The sequence below is a fragment of the Eptatretus burgeri genome, chromosome 4 (assembly GCF_056783735.1).
Source record: "Eptatretus burgeri isolate ZD-2024b chromosome 4, Ebu_testis_v1, whole genome shotgun sequence".
NCBI lineage: Eukaryota > Metazoa > Chordata > Myxini > Myxiniformes > Myxinidae > Eptatretus > Eptatretus burgeri.
The window spans coordinates 135,880,967-135,903,810 of NC_140964.1; the positions used below are offsets into that span (position 1 = coordinate 135,880,967).

Consider the following 22,844-nt stretch of genomic DNA (forward strand, 5'->3'; position numbering starts at 1 on the left):
TATATGCGACGAGCGTCTCCACCTCGGCCAGGTCGCGCTGCCGGCCTCCCAGGGGTGCAGCTCCCTGCACGACGCGAGCACCCCCTCGTCCGCCCTCGCCGCCTCTCCACAGCTCGTCCCCTCCGTTCCGACTTTTAACGCACACGACGAGCAGCTCCACCGCCCGCGAAGTCTTGACTCTCTGTTCCGACTCCTTCGCCTCGTTCCGACCTTTACTACTCCTTTGACTGACGAACACCGTCCTTTTATCCCCCCGTAACTTCGCCTTTGACCCCCTCCCTTTGACCTTTCAACTCGCTCCCCATTGGCCCGAGAAAAAGTGGGCGTGAAGGCTTTTTGATCCACAAATTTGCATATATCGATCGCCCTGGGGGCGGGGCCAATTCGCCCCTCGCTCACCGATTGGACGGCAAAAAGTGGGCGTGTGTCGTTTTCGATCCGTTTTTGAAGCAGAAAATCCGTGGTTTTGTACACGCTGTTCAACGTGCGCCCTACACGAGTCCAGCATCGGTGCCCATGAGTGGCGCGAGATGACGGTGATGCGATGGTGGCGAGTTGTGACGGTAAAGGTCATGGCGGTTGTGGTGAAGCGGTGTTGTGGTTGGTGGTTGATGTTGTGGTGATGGCGATTGGTCCAAAATAAAGATAGTAAAAGAAAAACGGCTATCCTGAAGAGTCGCAGCACGTATAAATGACATGTATTCCCACTAGACAACGGGTTTGGGCCTAACTACACATGCACTTACCGAGATACCTCACCTAAGGGACCTGAATGGTGGTTTGCGAATCTGGTAACCACAACACTATATATGTACAGAAGCTGAAGAGGTGTATGGGAAGATGCCTGAAAGCTTGTCTGGCAAGGGGCAGAGGAGTGTGCAGTGTGTGTGGAGAGAGGGAGGCAGCTCATGGTGCGGGGGAGAGCAGTGCAGAAAGCACAGGACATGGCATGGTTGGAGTTGCTTGCAGCGGAGGTGGAGTTGCTTGCAGCTGGAATTGCTTGCAGGGACGCCTCAGAGAGGAATTTGCCTGGTTGTTCGAGCTGCTGTCATGGAAGCAAGGAACAGAAAGACGTTTTGTGTGTGAGCTGCTTCCCGTCGGCATATCTGGGATGCCAAGGAGGACTTGCTTACTTGTTTTGGACGACTCAGAGACGTGGCGGCGCATCCCATTGCCACTCCACAGCCCACCTTCCCCATTCTTTCCCCCCTCTCTCAGCATATTTGAACCGGCACAACCCCTTTTGACTGTGTGAGGTGAGAGAAGGAGTCGACCCCACACTCCGTACTTTTCTTCTCAGTTCTTTTTCTTCGCCTGGATCGGATTGAATGATGACCATTTGTCTTTTGTGTAAATAAGATTGTATAAGAATACGTGTTCAGGTTAAATTGCTCTTCTGTGCCTTTTGCCTGTAAATACTTGTTTTTAAATGAATGCTTGCTTGTGTGTGTATAATAAAAAGAAAAACTTACTGCAGCTGACGCCAATAGAAGTAAGGTGGGGAATCTTTCAATGATATCTTCTGGGCCAGTCAGGGGCAGTTCCTTTTCAGGGTCTCTGCCAACTTTCTCAAAGATAAGTTTTCCGGTCGTTTTTGTCGTGTTTTTACTGCCATTTTGTTATCTCCATGTTTACTGTGTGTTTCTAGTTCGGTCTTGTGTTAAAACTTGTGCTAATTGGTGAGTACTCGTCATCTTCATCTTGGGTTTCCCCTTCTTCCCATCTGTATGCACGATATGTTTGTTGTATTTCCTCCTTATCACTTTCAGTCCCACCCCCCCTCACTATCCCTCCATTCCTCCCAACTATACCCTCCGTTTCATGTCTTAAATTTTTTTTTTTTTAAGGAAATAAATTAATTAATAAAATAAGAATATTTTTCCCTTCACACCTTTCGCTCCAGCAACCATGTCAATTTCTCCACAGACTCTTCTCTTCCTTCTTCTTTGATTTCCACATTTCCAATCCCAATTTGATCATGAAGTTATTCAACCACTCACCTTCACAATTTTTTTTCTTTACACTCTTCCTTTTTCATTGGCCCCCTCTTCCCTAATCTTCAAAAAAAAAAAAAAAAAAACCCTGTCTCTTGAAATGTTTGGACCCTCTCTCTCTCTGTCATGCTATTCTTCTTCTTCTTCGACTTCTTCAAAAACCAGAATTATTTTCCATTTTTCCTTCATCCCATATCAAAAATTTCCATCTGTGACAACACTTCCTTCCTTCATTCTCTCAATTCTTCTGATGTACTTAAACGAATCTCCGACCTACAAATTTTTTTCATCCCATTTTGCAATGCATGTTCGTCTTCCAATAGAGATATATATATATATATATATATATATATATATATATATATATATATATATATATATATATATATATATATATATATATTTTTCCAACTTCAGTGCAAATTCATCGCACCTCCTTAAATCTCCAGTGGTGGCCAAAAATATTGGCACTCTTGCACTTTTTTCAAATAATGCACCATTTCTTCCAGAAAATTGTTGAAATTAAAAAAAAATATTTTGGTGTCCACATGTGTACTTCTTTCATTTGGAGTGGAACAAAACAAAATGCTGAATAAATTGCTAACTCTGAGCTTATTCCCACACAGAAATCCTAAAATGGCCTGGACAATGTTATTAGCACCTTTCAGAAGTTGGAAGAAATAATTACATTTAAAGCAGGTGATTCTCCTTTACCTTGAAATTGAACTCACTTGCGGTGAGTTGTGGGTGCCTACAATATAAAAATCACTCATTCAACCAGTTTGAATGGAGAAAAGAAGTCATTCTGCTGTTTTTTTGTTATTTCATGTCATTTCTAAATCACTGCTCACCTTCACTCTTTCATTCCTCTTTTTTCTGCCTTTGGAATATATTCCCACACTCTCTTCAATCTCGTTCCTCCATCCAGGCCTTCAAAACAGCTGACACCAAAACAGCTGACTTCAAAACAGACACCAAAAACAAAACAGCTTCCCCCCGTTAATCCACCCCAAGCCTTCTTTCCTTCCTGAAAGTCCGTGTAATGTTCATCTTGTATACCCCGTGTTCCCTGCCCCATCCCTCTCCCTTCCACAGATCTCCGAATGTCTCTGTTCCCCATTGTATTGTCCTTCCCTCTCCCGCCCCTCTTGTCTCATGCCCCCCTTGCTGTGTGCTGTGTGTTAGATCTCATACTAGCCTGGACAATGTATACAAAAAAAAAAGTGTGTATGAGCATGGAGAAAAGAAAGAAAACCAGAGAATTGTCTGAGGAGGTCAAACACAAGATTGTAGCCAAGCATGGACAATCTCAAGGTTACAAGTCCATCTCCAGAGATGTTGATGTTCCTGTCTCCACCGTTTGCAATGTTATCAGGAAGTTTGAGGCCCATGGCACTGTAGCCAACTTCCCTAGACATGTCCATAAGAGAAGACTTCATCGAAGATTGCAGCGAAGGATTGTTCGAATGGTGGAGAAAGCACCTCGATCAACTGCCAAACAGATTCAAGCTGACCTTCAGACACACGGTACGACAGTTTCAACTCGCACCGTCCATCACCAACTCAATGAAAGGGGGTTCTATGGTGGGAGACCCAGGACCCCACTGCTGAGAGACATAAGAAAGCCAGACTGGAGTTTGCCAAAACATACCTGAAGAAGCCAAAATCCTTCTGGAAGACTCCTGTGGACAGATGAGACCAAATTGGAGCTTTTTGGAAAAACACATCGTCTCTGTTTACACAAAACAAAATGAAGTCTTCAAAGAAAAGAACACCTTCCTTACAGTCAAACATGGAGGAGGTTAAGTGATGGTTTGGGGTCGCTGTGCTGCCTCTGGCACTGGGTGCCTTGAATGAGTGCAAGGCATGATGAAATCAGGTTACCAAGGAGGCATTTTGGGGTGCAATGTTCAACCCAGTGTCAGAAATCTGGGTCTCCGTCGAAGGTCATGGGTCTTGCAGCAGGACAATGACCCCAAACACACTTCAAAAAGCACCCAGGATTGATTCAAGACAAAACGCTGGACTGTTCTGAAGTGGCCAGCAATGAGTCCAGATCTAAATCCCATTGAACACCTGTGGGGAGATCTAAAAACAGCAGTTGGGAGTAGGCACCCTTCAAATCTGGGAGAACTGAAGCAGTTTGCCCACGAAGAGTGGGACAAACTGCTAGTGTAGGAGAGATGACAAAATAGACAAAAAGTCAAAAAAAAAAAAAGAGAGGAGTCGGAAGCTCATTCATGGCTATAGGAAGTGCTTGGCTGCAGTTATTTTGTCCAAAGGATGTGCTACCAAATATTAAGTCTCGTGTGTCAATAATTTTGTCAATGCCATTTATTTTTATTTCCTGATTTTAAAGGATTATATTAAGTTCTGAATCAAAAACAAAGGTTCTGTCACATTAACAGTGAAATAAAGAATTGTGGAGACCAAATACTTTTGTCAATTTCAACTTATTTTTAGAGAAAATTGAGTTATTTGAAAAAAGTGCAAGGGTGCCAATATTTTTGCCCATGGCTGAAGCTCCTCCAAACTCTTCCCCTGTGACACCCCATCCTTACTCCTCCCATCTTGCCCCCCATCCTTCCTCCTCTCTTCACTCCTACCCATTGCCCTCTGCTTTAACAATAGCTGCCCCTCTGGTATCCCAAACTGTATGGTTTTCAAATATCCACAGGCTCCGTTCCAACCGAACAAGTATCTCACTCTCTCATTCAGTGCACTCAATATCTCAAACATGCTCTCTCCTCCTCACACACCTCATCCTCTTCCCACCCCCACCCCACCCCAAATCTTGTTCTTGCCCCCCCACCCACTCCCAGCTTTACCATACCTCCACCCAGTCTCATCCTCCCCTCCCTTCTCCTCCACGACCGTGCCTGCTCTCATCGTCTCTGCTCCCTCTCATCCCTCCATCTCAATTCAAGTGCCTCCTCCCTCTTCAAGGCAAACATCACCCTCCTTCCCCCAACCTTTCTCAAAAGCTCCCCCCACACCTTTCACCCTCAATTCTCCCCCCTCACCCTTCTCCCTCAATTGTCTTATCTCACCCTTCTCCCCCAAATCTCCCACCTCACATTCAAATCTCTCCCCTCACCCCTCCCTTTCTAATCTCCCCCATCACAGCTGCATCCCCCTGACTTAAAATTCATCACACCTCCCCATCTTCACAATACTACTATCCAGTCTCATCCTTACCCTCTCCCCACCTCTCCCTTCTCCCTCCTCCATGCTGTGCCTGCTCTCATCGTCTCCCCTCTCCCTCTAACACTTATTCAACCAAGATATTCCAGTTTTATATTTTTAATTTTCGAAAATTTGGAGAATTTGTTTTTCACTTGGAACTTAGTTGTGGGTTACGATGTGCAAATAAAGGTGGAAAAAGTCTGATTTCATGCAATTTAATTCCAGGTTATATGGCAACAAAAGATGAAAATTTTGAAAGGGGGTGTAGACTTTCTATAGGTAGTGTGTGTGTGTGTGTGTGTGTGTGTGTGTGTGTGTGTGTGTGTGTGTGTGTGTGTGTGTGTGTGTGTGTGTGTGTGTGTGTGTGTGTGTGTGTGTGTGTGTGTGTGTGTGTGTGTGTGTGTGTACACGACATGGCCAAAAGTATGGGTCCCTTCTATTTAGTGGATTTGGTTACTTCAGAAACCCCCATTGCTGACAGGTGTATAAAATCAAACACACAGCCATGCAATCTCCATGAACAAACATTGGCGGTAGAATGGGCCGTTCTGAAGAGCTCAGTGACTTTCAACGTGGCACCTTCATTGGATGACACCTTTCCAACAAGTCAGTTCATAAAATTTCTGCCCTGCTAGAGCTGCACCGATCAACTGAAAGTGCTGTTATTGTGAAGTGGAAACGTCTAGGAGCAACAACAGCTCAGCCGCAAAGTGGTCGGCCACACAAGCTCACAGAATGGGACTGCTGAGTGCTGAAGCACGTAGCGTGGAAAAATCATCTGTCGTCAGTTGCAACACTCACTACCGAGTTCCAAACTGACTCTGGAAGCAACGTCAGCACAAGCACTGTTCGTCGACAGCTTCATGAAATGGGTTTCCATGGCCGAGCAGCCGCATACAAGCCGAAGATCACCATGCACAATGCCAAGCGTCAGCTGGAATGGTGTAAAGCTCACCACCATTGGACTCTGGAGCAGTGGAAACACGTTCTCTGGAATGATGAATCACGCTTCACCATCTGGCAATCCGACGGATGAATCTGAGTTTGGTGGATGCCAGGAGAACGCTACCTGCCCGAATGCATAGTGCCAACTGTAAAGTTTGATGGAGGAGGAATAATGGTCTGGGGCTCTTTTTCATGGTTCAGGCTCGGCCCCTTAGTTCCAGTGAAGGGAAATCTTAACACCACAGCATACAATGACATTGAAGATGATTCTGTGCTTCCAACTTTGTGGCAACAGTTTGGGGAAGGCCCTTTCCTGTTTCAGCATGACAACGCCCCCATGCACAAAGCGAGGTCCGTACAGAAATGGTTTGTCGAGATTGGTGTGGAAGAACTTGACTGGCCTGCACAGAGCCCTAACCTCAACTCTAATGAACACCTTTGGGATAAATTGGAATGCCGACTGCAAGCCAGACAGAAATCGCCCAACATCCGTGCCTGACCTCACTCATGTTGTTGTGGCTGAATGGAAGCAAATCCCTGCAGCAATGTTCCAACATCGAGTGGAAAGCCTTCCCAGAAGAGTGGAGGCTGATATAGCAGCAAAGGGGGGGACCAACTCCATATTAATGCCCATGATTTTGAAATGAGATGTTGGACGAACAGGTGTCCACATACTTTTGGCCATGTAGTGTACGTACGTAGGTTTTTATGCATACATGCACGCGTGCACGTATAGCCACATAAGGAGGAGGGGTTAAGCCAACCCCACAGTTATGGTAAACAAGTTGAACTGGCCTGTTTTAAAAGCATCACAAGTGAGCCTGCGGTAGCTGGATGACGTCCAACAAACAAGCACTCTGCCCACACACATCAAGGCCCAGCTTTTCCATGCCATAACCAAGGCAGATGTAAACAAAGGCTGAGCGTGCGTGGCCTGATGTGAACCCGTCAGCTTAAAAAAAACAATATTTTGCCAGCCTCGTTGGGTGAATAATCCGTCAAACCAACAGCATTGTGCAGTGGATTCAGTATACGTACCGAAGAAAACTTCAAAGCCATTTTGATTTAAATGGGAATGCCAGTGGCATTATTATTACCGAAGCAATCCAAATAGTTATTCCCCAAGGGGCGTTAAAGTGGCTGCTCACTGCTTCGTCTTAAAAGTTTGTGATTTGTTTTAGAAGCGGCAAAAAAAAAAAAATCACACAAGAACCGCAACAAAACATAGTTTATCAAGCACCATGCTGAATGTCGACTTTTGGGACTCAAATGAAAACAAGCAAACAAACAAATAAATCAATCAATGCCAAAAAAAGAGAAAACAAGTCCAACAGGTCGGATACGTTTAACCCATTCCGTGCAGTGTGTCGTCCAAGGAACGTGCGGCGTGCATCCTACTTCCCGACTCGATTCTTTTCCGCCCTTTCTCTGAGCTCTTGAACTAGGCCGACCACGATATGAAGACATATTTCGAGAAATGCAAATGCTTATGGTTACAGCACGTGAGCATATTTTAAACGATGAATTTCAATCTCATTATTGTTGATGATTTGAAACAACAACAGCACTCACCCAATTGTTTGGCTCGGTCGTTTCTGATCCTGCAGGACTGTAATGGAGTCATTTTCCTCAACACGGGCAGGCTCACTCGCCCAATCAGAGTAGATGCTATTGATGTGATAAACAGATGCTAACTTTGTAAAAAAAAAACAACGTTTTGTTTTATTTTTGCTTAAAAACTAAAATGCCGTCAATGTAATTTCAGTTTAACTGAGGAATCACAATTATTGAAGTCAAAGGTCAATAGTTGGATGATTTACTGAACTGATCGAAGGAAGTGTCCTTAACCACCTACTATGACAGGATGGTATCAAGTTCGCAATTGGAATCCAGAATGTCACATTTATATATTTTATTTTTAACAGTCTGGTCTTGTCAGCCTCTATTGGGTCGAGAAATCAACTGTTTGTTGCAAGAAATATGTTCGGGATGAAATGATCCATCATCAGAATCAAACAAAGCTGCTTGATTATGCAAATCAGTCACCATTGCACATGATTAAGTAATAATAAAAATAATCTTGGTGGCTGAATGACTGAAAAAGCCATCGACATCACCTCTGCCAACAAAGAAACAAGCATGCCTTATAGTCTTGTATGGTGCAAATCTCACATCCAAGCTGTCTCGCCTGGGTTTGAATCCCGACCCAGCAATAAACTGTCAACCCGGTGTTTCACAGACTAGGTTATTCATTATTGTGTGTGCCGTCCCTTGGATGGACGATAAACTGGGTGCCCTATCTGCCCACATGAGTTGGTGGATGTTAAAGATAACATGTTGTCCTTCGCAAACAGTAGGCAAGCTGTCGCCAGAATCATAAACGAATTCCAAATGTCTGCCCTAAATACTGCTGGGAAGGCAATGGCAAACCACCCAGTATCACCCTTGCTCAGGAAGCTGCTTCGGCGGCACTGACAGAGAGAGCGAGAGAGAGAGAGAAAGAGAGAGAGAGAGCGAGAGCGAGAGCGAGAGCGAGAGCGAGAGCGAGAGCGAGAGCGAGAGCGAGAGCGAGAGCGAGAGCGAGAGAGAGAGAGAGAGAGCGAGAAAGAGAAAAAAAGAGAGAGAGAGAGAGAGAGAGAGAGAGAGAGAGAGAGAGAGAGAGAGAGAGAGAGAGAGAGCGAGAAAGAGAAAAAAAAGAGAGAGAGAGAGAGAGCGAGAAAGAGAAAAAAAAGAGAGAGAGAGAGAGCGAGAAAGAGAAAAAAAAGAGAGAGAGAGCGAGAAAGAGAAAAAAGAGAGAGAGAGAGAGAGAGAGAGAGAGCGAGAAAGAGAAAAAAAAGAGAGAGAGAGCGAGAGAGCGAGAAAGAGAAAAAAGAGAGAGAGAGAGAGAGAGCGAGAAAGAGAAAAAAGAGAGAGAGAGCGAGAGAGAGAGCGAGAGCGAGAGCGAGAGCGAGAGCGAGAGCGAGAGCGAGAGAGAGCGAGAGAGAGAGAGAGAGAGAGAGAGAGAGAGAGAGAGAGAGAGGGAGAGAGAGAGAGAGAGAGAGAGAGATTATCCAAAATTGCTATGTTGTTAGAAAATGGTTAAAGTCTCCATGATGTTAAAAGTCTCCATGATGTAGTTGGACAGGAAAACTGGCATCGGAACTGCTCAAAGGAAAGCGTCCCCACGTAAGTTCACTTTTATATACGGTGGTACCCGAGTCGGTTTGGGGATGGATTACGAAAAGGAAAATATTTCTAAAAAAGGATGGGTGTTCACCTCGTTGCAGTGAATTTGTATGAATTGCCCAATCACCGTCGGTGCCCTCACATGCTTATTGCAAACAAACACACGCCGCTGCATTTTGGCCTCTACCTTGTGGTGGAGGAAAGGAATTTGTCAAGATATACTTTAATCCACGAAAACTCAAACAATGCACTTTACATGGATTGAGATAAAAAATAATGTTCCAAAACACAAAGGACATCACATACGAAACAAACAAAAGCACGTGCAGCGCGCAGACAGTACGAACAGACGTGATAATGGACGAATCCCTTTTGTTTCCGGTACTTTTTATTATTGGTTACTTGCAAAAGTACCTGACGTTGCCAGGCAATGCTGGGTCCTTCCTCTCACCCTTTCCCACCGATCAGAATTTTGCTGATGACTCCACCCTCTGCCATACCATCTGTCATCCCTCAGATCGACAAGCAGCAGCCTTTTCACTCTCTGCAGATCTAGATAAAATCACAACCTGGTCCAACACATGGAGCATGTCCTTCAATCCTGACAAAGCACACACTGTCTCTCCGACAGGACCGTCTGGAACCCCACCGCCCCCGCCCCCAACCCACTCACCCCATCCACTTTCTCAACAATCCTCCTGCAGAAGTCCTTTCATTCAAGATTCTGGGTCTCACTCTCTGCCATGATCTTTCCTGGGAAAGCCACATTTCCAAGCTGGCCTCCAAAGCCAGTCGCAGGACTGGGTATTCTCCGTCGTGCAAAGTCCTTCCTTGGCACACCTGAGCTCCTAACCACATACAAAGTTTTCATCCGCAGCCTGATGGAGTACTGCTCTTCCCTCTGGACTGGTGCTCCCACCTCTCACCTTCCTTGGCTTCATGCTGTGGAAACCAAGGCATTTAGGATCATTGGTATCTCCTGTGATGAGGCTGTCTTTCAGTCTCTCACTCTCTCACCGCAGGCAGGTTGGTGGTCTTTCTGGAGCACCTCTCTCCTCTACAGTCTCCTCTCCGGCCTCACGCCCCCCCCCGCTCTGTCTGAGATAAAGTCTCCATGATGTAGTGCAACAGTAAAACTACATCAGCGTAAGTCTCCCCCCCCCACCCCCCCGACACCCCATATTTCCGCAGTGCGTTCAAGGTCCTCCAGCAACCCCCTTCTGGTAAAACTACCAAAAATCAAGAATCACTGCTCACCTTCACCCTTTCATTCCTTTTTTTCTCCTGCCCTTGGAACAAACTCCCACTCTTCAATCCCACTCTTCCCTCCAGGTCTTCAAAACAGCTGTTCACCACCAGCTCTTTTCTTCCCCCATCCAAAACCACGATTTTTTCAACCCCAGCGAATCCACCCAAACCCACCTCCTTCAAATTCCCTGCTTTCCTTCCTGAAAGTCCCTGTCGTGTAAGGACCTGAAAGTCCCTGTGGTGTCAGGACCTGAAAGTCCCTGTGGTGTCCATCTTGTTTACCCCGTGTATCCCACCCCATCCCTCTCCATTCCACAGATCTCCTCATGTCTCTGTTCCTCACTCTTTTTTCCTTCCCTCTCACACCCATCTTGTCTCCTGCTCCCCTTGTTGTACGTTCTGTGTGTTAGCTCTCATACGAGCCTTGACGGTGCATCCAAAAGAAAAAATAATTAAAAAAAAATCCAGTTTTCATTCATGCACTCCCTTGGAATTCCCTGAGTACACACGTAAAGATTGGGGCCACAGGTTTCATGGTTTTGGAGTTATGGACACACACACACACACACACACACACACACACACACACACACACACACACACACACACACACACACACACACACACACACACACACACACACACACAACTACAAGTGGTGAATGTAAGTGCCAAAATGGAAGCTCGGTGATACATAAAAGGCTGAATTTTAGTTTCACAAGTGTACTTTCAAAATCACGATTGATTAATTTTGTAGGGAAGCGATAAGTCGTGGAAGCAAGTACACCAAAGCAAATTGTAGACAACAGGATAAGTGTGTGTGAGATTGTAACAAGATAATGTTATTCACTTCACCTGTCAGTGGTCTTAATGTTTTGGCTCATCAGTGTACATACACACATACATACATCCATGCATGCATACATACATAGTCGTGTCCAGGGTTCGAATCCCACACTCCTGACAGCTATTCCCGTTCAAGGTCCATGGGGTTTTACCCTTACCTCGACGGATGGCCAATCTTCTCCCTTTGAAGGCCTACAACTGAGACTCGGAGATTAATGTGCGCGTGGGAAGGGGGGGCGCAATGGTGGAGAGTCGGAGGAGCACGGCACAAGGGCAATGCACCAGGACAGGACAAGGAGGGTTTATACTCGAACCCCACTACCAATACATGGACCCGGCAGCTTCTTAAAAGGAATACATTTCATGAAAACAGACAACTATTTTACAACAGACAATAATTCAAAAGGTAATAATAATAATGAAGTAAATAAATCCTAAAATTGAGGTACCTTTTCGCACAGACTCAAATCCAGACAAAGCAAAAACAAAATAAAAAGAAAACCCTTCCTTTCAACTATTCTTGTACATAGCTTGGCCCAGAGCTGGTCTTTGTGGAACTTGGAATCGAGGCGCGTCTATTCGCACGTGCAGACGCGCACAACAAAATGGCGCCTCGTTGCTTCTCTCGTAGACTCTTCTCGAGCATGCCAGGCAATCTGCGAGCATCACTCCACACCAAGGCTCAGAGACCCAGTGCAACGGCTTCGTGCGTCGATCGTACTCACCGAGCCACCCAAGATCCAAAGGCCAGCGTCTTGCTTCACCATGCGAGCCAAATCGCCTCAACACGAATCCAAGGATCATGCCGTCCTCCTCGGGCATGTGCTCACCCAAAACTCTCGCCTCTCTAAATGCGCAAGCAACCCTTCCTCTTCGATCATGCCGATCAATTCTCCGCCCCTGGGGCTTGGACTGCTTGCAAGAAACCCGGGCAGGCAGGGTTTCTGCTTGCTCGGCGAGCTTCTGATGTCACGCCCATCAATCATCAGCCACGGGGGTGTGACTTCACCCGCCAACACCCTTGGAGGTGGGGCTTCTGCCTGCTCGGCATGTTTGCTTGTTTCTCCTCAAGGTTTCGGTTATAAAGACAAAGGGAAAAGTCACAGGGAGGCAATTACATACTGGGGAACTTACTCTTACTCCCGAGCTAATTAATACTGCACCACCCCCTGTGTGGTGACACGCAACACTTAAGCTCAAAGGTTCCCGACTTTGTTATATCGAGAATCCTCCTCCATGTCCACGGACTAAGCAACTCCATACAATGCTCTATTCCCTATTATATTGCGCCATCTACCCCCACAACCATAACTATATATATATATATATATATATATATATATACACACACACACATGTATATGTTGGCCTGTCTGTTTGTCCTTTTTGCAAGCACAAACCATTTGACATAGAGCAACCAAGAAAAACATTTGACCAAGAGTTTCCAAGAAAGGAGTGCGTCACACATGGGATTTGCAATAACACTGCATTTGACTGTTCCTGTAACATGAACAAGTGTTCAATTTGGCGCATATCCAGATTTTGGTGCATTTTTCCCGAAAATCGGTCCCCGTCATTTTCTGCCACATCAGGTCCCGTCATGTGCGTAATGGTTGTTGCAGTAAGTTAATGTGGCAATGTTTTTTTGCAGTTTTTGAAAATCCCAACAACTTTACCATGCCACCAAAGGAACGGGCAAGTTTGGGCAGATCTTCATCAGCAGCCAGAATTAAAAAAAAATAATCCCAGAAGCAGGAAAGCTCACAAGAAAGACAATCACGCCTTGAAGCTGACCGTGAATGACGTGCAACAACCAGAGCAAGACAAAACCTCCAGCTGTCCGAGAAAGTGTACCAGCTACCAGAGCAACAGAAACATTGCAAGAAAGACAATTTAATTCAACTGGGGAAATTATGTGAAATTTATCCTGGGAAACACCCGGTACCTCATAATATACATGTGTGTATAGTATATATATATATATATATATATATATATATATATGTATGTATATATATACACACACACACACACACAAAATGGTGTGTGTGTGTGTGTGTGTGTGTGTGTGTGTGTGTGTGTGTGTGTCGATTGGTATGCACATATGCGGGTTTAAAAAAAAAAATTGGTATCCACAGAATGTGGAATGGAGTCCTCGATTCATTTTGGTAAGGGGTGACGATTCACAGACCAAGCTGTGAATTTTTCTTCTTCTCAAAGTTTTGTGCTCTCTTCACGATCGTCATGGAGCCCAGGACGGCTTCCAACTGTAGTTAGCGATGGTATTTATTATATCTGTGAGGTTTTTTTGTCACTATTCCCGCAACTCCAACTATCACTGGTTCAACTTTGGCATTCTTCAGCTTCCTGGATCTTTTCACTTCATTCTTGAGGTCTTGGTATTTGGTCATTTTATTGATTTCTGCATCATTTAGTCCAAAATCACTGTTATCAACACCTCAGTTAGCAATGCCTTCTTCTCTTTGTTTTGTACCAAAGTATGATATCTGGTCGCAACGCTTCGTTTTCGATGTTCATGCTCGATGGGATCATTAAGTTGTACGTGAGCGATACTTCCATGTTTTCAGTCCATGCTTTTGGTTAATGTTACCACAAATTTTATGGAACTAGGATATCAAAGTTTTTTCTGATGTGCCAGTGGTTAACTTTACAAACCCTGTTGTGTGTTTGTGTGTACAGCTGTTCTGACACAAGTTTGTTTTTGTTAATTTGTGTTCAGTCATGAAGCATAACACATCACTCTCTTTGCTCATGCCACCTCCACCCCTCACCTTTCTCTTTTTTTTTTTCCTGCTCCCCACCCCCCCCCCCCACTCTCTCTCTATCTGTCTGTCTGTCACCTCCTCGCTCCCCCTCCGAATAAAATGCAGCACTCTCCTCCCACACCTTTCTCTCTCTCTCTCTCTCTCTCTCTCTCTCTCTCTCTCTCTCTCTCTCTCTCTCTCTCTCTCTCTCTCTCTCTCTCGCTGTGTCTGTCTCTCTGTCTGTGTGTGTGTCTCTTTCTCTCTCCCTCTTTCTCCACCCCTCCCCTTTATACCCCTATCAGCGAAGTGACAGGATATATATGTATACAGTCAACCCCCGCTTCATCGCGGTTCACCTGTAGCGCCCCCGATTCATCGCGGGTTTTCCCTTGGAACGTAACTAATTTTTTCTGCGGATTCCCCGGTACATCGCTGTAATAATCTATTAAATATAAATTATTTAAGCAATACATTATAACGCGTGGCGCTCGACCAGTAACACAACGCACGAGACAAAGTTTCGCTTGTGAACTTCGAATATTTTCTACGTTTTTTCTCCAAGCCCCACGATGCCGCCCAAACGCCCTGCACCTTCTAAGGCTTCTGGCAAGGAACCGAAGCGCCAGAGGAAGGTCCTGGGACACTCCAGGAGAAGGTTAAGGTGCTCGATATATGCTTCGGGAAGGAAACGTTTACCGCCGTTGGACGAGCACTGCTCATACCCAGCACCTCAAAACCGACCAGACCAGACGAGTCGATCTCCGGCACCTTAAACCCAATCACTCCCAAACCGACCAGACCAGACTAGTCGATCTCCGGCACCTCAAACCCAATCACTGCTAAACCGACCAGACCAGACGAGTCAATCTCCGGCACCTCAAACCCAATCACTGCCAAACCGACCAGACCAGACGAGTCGATCTCCGGCACCTTAAACCCAATCACTCCCAAACCGACCAGACCAGACTAGTCGATCTCCGGCACCTCAAACCCAATCACTGCTAAACCGACCAGACCAGACGAGTCGATCTCCGGCACCTCAAACCCAATCACTGCCAAACCGACCAGACCAGACGAGTCGATCTCCGGCACCTCAAACCCAATCACTGCCAAACCGACCAGACCAGACGAGTCGATCTCCGGCACCTCAAACCCAATCACTGCCAAACCGACCAGACCAGACGAGTCGATCTCCGGCACCTTAAACCCAATCACTCCCAAACCGACCAGACCAGACGAGTCGATTTTTGGGGGAGGCGTTCATTCATCGCGGATTTTCACTTAGCGCGGGGAGGTTTGGAACATAACCAGCGAGAAACGGGGGATTACTGTATATATATATATATATATATATATATATATATATATATATATATATATATATATATATATATCTTCTTCTTTCGGCTGCTCCCGTTAGGGGTCGCCACTGCGGATCATCCGTATGATCCGCATAGTGATTTGGCACATGTTTTACGCCGGATGCCCTTCCTGACGCAACCCTGGTTGCCTCTTACGACACACAGGGATATGGTACACCTATTTAACCGGGGTATACATCGGTCCAGTACACTGGTACTCATTTCGCCGACCTCGGAAGGATGACAGGCTGAGTCAACCCCCTGGTGTATTAATTCAATGTCCCAACGGGGCTTGAACTCAGGACCTTTTGGATCCCAAGCCGCTGCCCTAACCACTGCGCCAACACACATATATATATATATATATATATATATATATATATATATATATATATATATATATATATATATATATATATATATATATATATATATATATATATATATATATATATATATATATATGTATATATCTCCAGAACGTTCATAGAACACCATACCTCCATGCAGTGTTCAATAATAAAACAATTCCGGAAGTTTACCGCTGTTTACGGAATGGCTTTAAAACCACCATATCTAACACATTACCTTAGTTCTTCATGCCTGTTGTTTGTGTCCTTTATGTTCTTAAAAACAGTAAGTTTCCATTTTGGAATGATTTTCAATTTTGTTTGACTGCCAGGTAGGCACAGTAAAAAGTATTAACACTCCTCTCTGCGCATGTGTGATCGGGATGAATTCTGAGGCAAAGTACTGCTGAACTACAGGTTAGTTTTCAATTCATCTTCCAATATATGTTCAAAATATAACATTCAATTTAAATAAGTTGTTCCTCAATCATAAACTGATGTTTGTGGACGGACGGACGGACACACAAGTTTTCCAATTGCTTAACCCCGCTTGTAACTTTGCGTGCATGGGGTAACGAGTAGCGTTTGGCATTACCATAGAAGCAGTTACAAATATGCTCAACAGTGGTTAGCATATCTTCATCAACAGTGGGTGGAGAATTTTTATCTTGCTAAAACGAAGTTTTTGCAAGATATGTTTGTCAGCTTGTATGTTTTTTTTTTTTTTTTTGTCTGTAATCACGTATAAAAAAATTCTTCAGAGCACAGTTATCATTGGAAATTTTTGTAACTTCGCATATCAGAGGCCTATGGAGGTCCCTTTCAGTGCACAAAATTTTGAAGGTCAAGGTCAAAGGTCAAGGTCACTGTCGCAAATCAGGGGAGTCGACGAAACCCTTATTTTTTGAGTAATTTTGATCGGATCGTCTTCAAACTTCATGGGAATATAGTTCATGGTCTGGCGCTCAGCTGATTAATTTTTGGTGGCGATTGGCCTTGACCTTCATGGTTAGTGCCTCAGGTCAAACATATTTGACCCCAAGGTCAAATTTTCAAGTTTTAGGAACCATATCGTGTCGTCCCTCAAATTGAACACCTCGATGAGTGCTTTCTAGATATGTCAAGCTTGAGACATTATGACGTCATTTGGTGACGTTATGAGGCAAAAGCATATTTTTCATGGTTACTCTGTAGAACGATTCTCATCGGAATCTCTCGTAGGCTCCTCCTCAAGAAGTCGCTCCTGGTGGATAGCAGCTCTGTTCACCTCGGTGTGACCTTAAAGAAGTCACACGTAGTCACCTTTTGACAAGATACGGGTCACCCTGCGGGTGACATTGGTTTATTTCTTTTTTTTTGTCGTCCGCGTTTTTTCAGCCGACGCAGACAGACTTTCCTCATGAAAACGAGTTTTCCATTGCCAGCACTTTTCTCGACTCCCAATTGTGGGAATGTAGGTTCAAATCCCATACATTGTGTCCATTTGGCCACAATCTACCGATGCCTTTGTGACTCACGTAAAAATGCATGACACTCTCCCAATGTCCTAGTCTTGCAAGCAATACATTCACAAGCTTCTCCATGAGTCTCAGCCGCTGAAGAAAATAAAGAAACATCAAATAAACACCTAACTCTTGAATGGAAAGTTGGTGAGTGTAGCGATGGTTTAAGCATGAAAAGGTGCATTAAGGTTCGTGTTTATTGATAGGAAAGGTAAACAAGAGAGCAGCAGGGCGGATTATTGGAGACTGCTCTGATACCGCATCGAGAAGCAATGTGCCACTCCTCACTTCCCCAATGTCATTGCCGGTGTTGTGCCCACAGAGCTGGCTGAGGCCAAAGTCTCGCAGCTAATGACGCGCTCTTAGAGCAGTGACCCTTCAAGGAGGATTTAAAATAAAAATGCAGATCTATCAACGGACTAATCTTGGCGTTCCCACAACTTAATCTTGTTCAACTGGTTGGGAAATTGTGTGCTTGAAACAGAAGTGCGGATTTGTGGCTGAGAACAACCACGGCGGAGCGGCTACAGTTAATGGGGCCTCGCTCTTTTCTGTTACTCAATTCCTTTCGGTCGAGGCCGAAGTGGTAACCAACGGCCAAATCATTTTATGCTCGAGCCGTGACCGTGTCATCGGCACAACGATAGTCAATGAAACTGTTTAACAAACTGTGTTGGGGTTGAGGAACCAGCTCTATGAGCTTGCCTTGTACTGCACATCTGTCACCTGCAGGTTTCATTTACAAGTAAATGCAATTGTTTGATTATACATTGACATTTTCTCCTGAAACTAATTATTGGTGAGCATTATGCTTTTTCGGTACTCAAGAAGGTTTTACTCTTCAATGAAAACTGACACGTATTCAAATCTATGGGATCTATCACATGGCACTGGAAGAAGCTAAAGCAGTGCAATGACACTGTCGAACAAATGTATACGCATGCCATACATACATTGTGCATGTACGACGGAACACATGCAGATTTTCACTCTATTAATTACTCCTGAAAAGATATCACTTTTCCTTGACATTCACTCTCACCACTTACATCAGAGGATTCGGAAGTTGAAAGATGGTGGCCTAGACAACTCCGTTAATCAACACAAAACCTGCTCTTCAATGCAGAATTCTGCACCATGAGAAACTGTGCAAAACTATTTGAACAACTTCCTGTCGAGCCTTGTTTATTTATATCAGCTTAAAATACATGAACAATATCAAACTCTACAAACTTGGCTGCTGATGAAAGACTGGGTTTCCATTTTTGCCATTTTATTTTGCTCCTTGACTGCAAACAAATTGCCTGTTGGTAATCTAAAATGAAAGCATATCAAACAAACAAACAAACACATGAGGCAGACGTCAGGATTGATCGGCACAAAAACCAGAAACGAGATCGATTCTTTCATTGAAAGCTAAGAATGTACGTCATTTCGTGCCAACACATCTCCAAAGCACGATGAAAGTGATCTGGGCACGAGCGCAGAGAAGCAAAACGCACAAGTATGGGTAACGAATGAGTACGCAGTCCCTCGGGCCTATCAGCAGCACCCGTATGCCTGCCTGCCTGCAAACCCTTTATGCTGTCTGTGTCAAAAACAAACATGTTGGTTGCAGCAGACAACATTATCATGAAGGCGCACGCTTCCTGCCAGAAGATTCCTTTTTTGGCTAAATAATAAGCAATTTATGTTTTTAACAAACATTGAAACTTGGGTTTCGGAAAATGCAACCGAAGTAAAACATTCATTATCAAACCGGGGTCAAGCAGGTGGTCAAAAGGAAAAACAAAACCCATATAGTTTCATTCCTGGCGAGCGTTGAGAGCAAATGACAACCCGAAATTTGAATTCCTTGATACAAAAGCAGAAGCACATTGTAAAAATACAGAACATACACACACATACATACATACATACATACATATATATTAAGCCTTTTATTGTGGCGCTGGTTGAAAAAGCTAAAAAAAAAAGGGAGGTTATATCCCATTTATCAACAGCAAAGAAAAAGAAAGCATTTGAGAGCGATTGAGGTAGCAGTCTGTTGCCCATACACTGCCCAGTTTTGTGTGATTTTGTTTTGTCCACGTGTGTTCAATGTTTTGCATGATTGGGAACAATATATGTATACTAGCGATACCCGTGCACATGCACGGGATAGCAGTACGACATAGCTGGTAGCAGACGACAGACCATACACGGGGAATAACAAAAATACGCATTGTGCAAAATGCAAGTGGTACTATGGAATGCCAAGACTTCCCAAACATTGTCGGCATGTCTGCCAAGTGCCACAGCAGTTTCATCGGGATCGTGTGACGGCGAGCCGAGTTTTTAGTGTGCAAGCTTGGTATTATATATATATATATATATATATATATATATATATATATATATATATATATATATATATATATATATATATGCACGAGGTCTGTCTAAAAAGTAATGGGACTGACCACAGAAATTTTATTCCAAAAAATATATTGAAATCACAGCTCGTCCCCTTCAAAATAGATTTCCTCCAGTCCTTGGGGAATAGGAAAAAATCACAAGGAGCCAAGTCTGCCGAATACAGGGGTTGCTCCAGAGTTGGTACGTTCCTCTCCGCCAGAAAATGTCGGATGCTCAGGGCACTGTGAGCAGGGGCGTTGTCATGGTGGAGCACCAGGTGTTGTTCTCCCACAGATCCTTCCTCTTGTCCCGGACTGCTCTCATGAGGCACCGGAGGATCTCCTTGAACACGTATTGATTCACTGTTTGGCCCTGTGGTAGAAACTCGAAGTGGACGATGCCCTTGATGTCAAAAAACGTGATGAGCATCACTTTGACCTTTGACTTCAACATCCTTGCTTTCTTTGGTCTTGGTGATGACAGACTTTTCCACTGATGACTCTACCGTTTGGTCTAAGGATCGTGTTCGAATATCCATGATTCATCGCCAGTAATGACTCTCCCGAGCAGGTCTGGATCGTCCTCGAGGCGCTTGATAATGTGTGACAGACAGTGACTCTTTGCTGTTTCTGGTCCTCGGACAACAGCTTGGGGACCATCTTTGTGCACACCTTGGGCATTTTGAGATTTTCATCGATGATGCTCCAGACAGTGTCCTTGTTGATGCAAAGTTCCTCAACAATTATCCGGACCATGAGTTGACGATCTGCGCGCACCATCTGCTTCACACGCTCGATATTGTCCGCTGTTCGCTCGTTGAAGATCTTCCAGACCGTGGATCGTCTTCAATCTCCTCCCGTCCCTCTTTGAACCTCTTGTGCCATTCAAACGCACGTGTTCGTGACATCGTTTCTTCCCCGTAGACTTGCTGCAGCATTGCGAAGGATTCGGAAGGTGTTTTGTGAAGCTTGTCAAGAAACTTCAGATTGGCTCTCAACTCACGACTCATAGTGCGACAACTCAGACTAGACAACATGTAAAAAATCACACAATGAGCGCAGTCAACCATCACTATTCATATATATTGCTGGAATGTTGCGAAAGACTGTGATGCAACCCGTTCATTAAAATTATGTAAGTGGAACACACAGCAGGCTCAGTCCCGTTACTTTTTAGACGGACCTCGTACATATATATATATATATATATATATATATATATATATATATATATATATATATATATATATATATATATATATATATATATATATATACATACATACATACATACATACATATATATATATATATATATATATATATATATATACATATATACATACATACATACATATATATATATATATATATATACATATATACATATATATACATACATACATACATATATATACATACATACATACATATATACATATATATACATACATACATACATATATACATATATATATATATATATATATATATATATCATAATTTTTCCACAGGTGTTTACCTGCTGCAACCCTTACTCAAAGAAAAGCCGGTTACACTGTGGAGAACGTTTGGCCATTTCAAACAGCAAACAAGAAGGATGAAATTAAATGTAAACTTTACGCAAGTGTTTTGAGAATGAAGTCGTTTTTAAAAGTGACCTCCACACATGAAGCGATCAATCTGTAATGTTATAAATTATTAGTTTATTCTTCCTTTTCTAAAGTAATTTTTAAATCCAAAGGTGAATAAAAATGCATGATGTGCATCCAGTGAAATGCACAAATCAAAATCACTTCACCCCCTCACCTGAACCACTCAATGCATCAGCCTCACCCATACCCGATCACCAGCAACCATGAACAAGTCCCTGCTCTTGGTTCGTGCAAGTACCAGACAATTTCACTCAATTCTGCTGAGACTTTGCTCAAGACTTCGGATTCACTTCAATCCAAGTGTCCATGATGGGAGTCACGTGAGAAAACAACAAACTTGTCTCGTTTAAATGTCATCCCAGACAACTCAGTATCTGTAACATCCACTGGCAAGTCGAAGACTTGCAGGTGAACATCCCTTCCGAAGGAAGACACTTCTTGATGCCAAGGACAAGTCAGACGGTCTATAGTTGGGTGAAGCTCACACTTTAAAGGTGAAAGGTGAGCGCACGGCCTCTGCTCCGTCCTGTCGGACGTTCCACTCGAGGAGTGATGTGGTAATCGCCCACAATAAACAAGAGCCCTTTCCGTCGCAATGGGTGTTTCTCACAATATCCAAACAATGTACACCACCCCTCACCCCACCCCTCGAGTCGGAGTGATGGACTCATACAGCTGTCCACAGCTTGACTTTCAAAATAATAAGAACAAGAAGCAAAATTTATTCCACTGATAAAACAAAGGGAACTGAAAACATGACGTCAACGCATTTCCAATTTGCCTGGAAAGCGCGTCGTGCGATCTGCGCCACTGTACATTCGCTTCATTGGGAAACGTCAAATCGGGCGAGAATGATCGCCCGCGATTTGAGAGGACCTCAGGTATGGCCGGCTTCACTCGCCTTTCACCATGTAAGTAGGGAAAGTGAGGAGAGAGAGAGAGGGGGGAGGGTGTGGGAGTAGGCAGGAGGGGTCGAGGGAAGGTGAGGGTGGATTCCAAAACAATTCGGGTCAGGTCATATTTTAGGGGAGGCCTGGAAGCGGGAGCAGGTTGTTTGTTTTTGTTTGGCCTAATTCAGTAAGTGAAAAGCATCTTTACATCAAACGTATTTCCCAGGCAAACAAGGACAACCATTTTTGAGAGGAGCCTTTGGAAGTGTCCGCAACAAATTGAAGAGAAATCCATCAAGTTACATTTACTGCTCAACAACGCTTTTTCTGGTGTGACGACGATGTGAGCTGAAAACTTTTACAATGACCAGATGTGATCTTTCCTTTTCAGTTGTTTACCTTTCAGACGCTAGTTTAAGACTGGTTACGGTGACCACAAAAGAAAAACACTTCTTCCAGGGTTCATAAAACCAGTGCTGGCACCAAAAAAAACATATTGCATGGGTAGGGTGGTAAAGTGATTCTGTTCAAAGTACAATGA

At 44.1% G+C, this 22,844-nt stretch overlaps 1 protein-coding gene across 15 annotated transcripts in view; it reads right to left on the minus strand.

Moving 5' to 3' along the window:
* The window catches only part of LOC147029186 (protein FAM200C-like), a 297,542-nt gene that overhangs the window by 268,932 nt on the left and 5,766 nt on the right, over positions 1-22,844 (minus strand). For 2 of the 15 annotated variants that reach the window (XM_085876327.1, XM_085876324.1), the window contains exon 1: positions 21,568-22,537. The exons of 11 other annotated variants lie outside the window; for them this stretch is intronic. The gene's annotated coding sequence lies outside the window, so the exon portion shown is untranslated. Of the gene's footprint in view, positions 1-2,845; positions 4,766-7,697; positions 8,644-21,567; positions 22,538-22,844 lie in introns of those variants that run through there. 2 more of the 15 variants (XM_085876326.1, XM_085876328.1) reach the window with 2 other exon arrangements.